The following is a 2,728-nucleotide window of genomic DNA, read 5'->3' on the forward strand; positions in this document are numbered from 1 at the left end:
AAGAGAGAGAGAGAACAAGAGAGAGAGAGAACAAGAGAGAGAGAGAACAAGAGAAAAAATTTAAAAGCGTATGTGTTGACAAAATTTTATATTCTTCTACATTAATATATAAGCATATATATTTATATATATATACACATTTTTTTTTATTTACTTCATAAATACTTGAACATATGCATTTATATATATATATATATATATATATATATATATATATATATATATACACACATTTTTTATATTTACAAGCTGTTATTTATTATTTTGATATTTATTGATCTACTATTTATAAATTATTTTGCTATTTATTAATTATTTTATTATTTATTAATTATTTTACTATTTATTAATTATTTTGTTATTTATTAATTATTTTGTTATTTATTAACTATTTTGTTATTTATAAATTAATTTAATTAATTACTCGTGTGTTTTTTTTTTTTTTTTTTTTTTTTTTTTTTTTTTTTTTTTTTTTTTTTGGGTTTCTACATGCACCAACGTGATCACTACAATGCTTTCAATTTTATTTTATTTTATTTTTTTTTTTTTTTCAAACACACTTCTTGTTTTTTTCATTAAATTAAGCATGCTTGTACTGAAACATTTGAGTTATTTTAGTTTGAAGGAACCTGATAGTGTTGTTCTATAGTGCAATACGCAGAATACACATGTATATATATATATATATATATATATATATATATATATATGTATGAGCACATTCACACAAATATATATCTTTATGCATGTATAAAAATAAATAAAATGCTATTGAAAGTAAATATATATATATATATATATATACATATTTATACATACGTTTATGTATCCTTACAAAATAACATCTATATATGTTGCTTTCAAAACAAAAATATCCCACATAATACACTTAAGCTAAACACGTGAATTTATATTTTAAACATGTTTTTCAAATTATATTTGTTGAAATATGTATATTTTTATCAAACTACATTATTTCATTTTTTCTTTTTTTTTGCATTATAATAAAATTAACAAAAACATTTGAATAAAAGAATTAAAAAAAAAAAAATAAAATAATTAATGCATAAAATAATCAGGTATAAAAGCGAATATAAAATTGAATGAGTAATTAAATACATAAATAAACTCATTTAAAAGCAATACAAAAAAAGTGTTAAATATATAAAAAGTTTTCATTTAATCTAAACTGAACCCCCTATATTGTGCCTGACGTATTGTGCCCTACATTTAGTGTTCTGCAGTCGGTGTTCTACAGTCGATGTTCTACAGTCGGTGTTCTACAGTCGATGTTCTGCAGTCGGTGTTCTACAGTCGGTTTTTTACAGCCAGTGTTCTACATATCGAGTCGTACAATTTTAGCACTCCATTTTTATTGTATTATGTCTTTAGTTTCCAGTTTTATTATAAATTAATAATTTTTTTTTTTTTTTTCATCTTTCTGCATATTTATGCGCCTATTTTTTCATTCTTAAACGAAATGGAAATATATTAAGACTGAGTGAAATGTGAGCATCAATTTACATTATATATCGATATATATATATATATATATTCTTTCGCTATAAATTTATTTTTAAGATATTTTACTGCTATTAGACAACTGTTACATTATAATACTAATACCAATGTTCATGATAAACATTTTTTTATCTACATTTACATATTTTTTTTTTCTTTTTGTGTGTTATGCATTGATAAACACATTTTATTGAGTCAAAGCAATAAGGTTTTTCTAAGGTTTTTACCATCTAATTAAAAAAAAAGTAAAAGCATGTATATTTTTATAAACTTAATATGATTCTTATAATTTTTTTCTATATATATATATATATATATATGCATAATGACATGTTGGGAGTTCTCGGCATAACCATCATGGTATATTTCATTTATGATTTTTATTTATTATAAACAACACATAAACAATAGTAGGTTAAATATTAGTCTTTTATTTTTGTTGTATAATTTATAAATGTGTTTTTTTAAACTTCTTTTTTTTTTTTTTCTTTACCATACAAGTAAAAAAATGTTTCCTTACACTTTAATATGCTTACTTTGTTTTAGAAGTCATGAACTTTCATTTTTTAATTGTCTTCATTGTTTTCATTATTTTCATTGTTTTTCATTTTTTTCATTTTTTTTTTATTGCTTTCGTTTTTTCCAGTCACTCGCTGTGTTATCATAGTTATGTTAAAAATGAGCATAAATATATATACCCCTAGACGAGTTAACAGAAATTATTTTTTATATTGTAACAAATAGAAACATACAACAGCTTTTCTTAAACAAAATATAGAATAATTATTAAACATGTATAAATATATATACATATATGTATACATAAGATATAACATATTCGCCAATACATATATATACCTTGAATGCTATTATTTACTCCACTTTTATGTTTTTTTTTTTTTTTTTTTTTAATCAGTTTCCTAATATAATTTTTTTTTTTTTTTTTTTTTTTTTTTTTTTTTATGTTAGCATAAAGTTAATATATAAGCTTAATTGTTTATAATGTTAGTAGCATATTTGTTGCATTATACGCATTTGAAAAATTTTAATATACTTTTTTTTTTTTTTTTTTCATATATATTTTTATATAATTTTTTATATGCATATTTTATATATTTTTATATAACTTTTTATTAATTTTTTTATATATTTTTATATATATATAATATATATATAATATTTTTTTAATACATTTTTCTTTTTTTTT

At 19.5% G+C, this 2,728-nt stretch overlaps 1 long non-coding RNA gene across 1 annotated transcript; it reads right to left on the minus strand.

Annotated features, from left to right (window-relative positions):
- Nucleotides 1–1,378: 1,378 nt before the first annotated feature.
- On the minus strand, nt 1,379–2,398 carry LOC113224034. The gene is made up of 2 exons (XR_003309005.1): nt 2,015–2,398; nt 1,379–1,751 (listed from the first exon to the last, which is right to left on the minus strand). It is a non-coding gene; the product is annotated as an uncharacterized LOC113224034 (long non-coding RNA).
- Nucleotides 2,399–2,728: the final 330 nt, after the last annotated feature.

The sequence above is a fragment of the Piliocolobus tephrosceles genome, unplaced genomic scaffold (assembly GCF_002776525.5).
Source record: "Piliocolobus tephrosceles isolate RC106 unplaced genomic scaffold, ASM277652v3 unscaffolded_43315, whole genome shotgun sequence".
Taxonomy (NCBI): Eukaryota; Metazoa; Chordata; class Mammalia; order Primates; family Cercopithecidae; genus Piliocolobus; species Piliocolobus tephrosceles.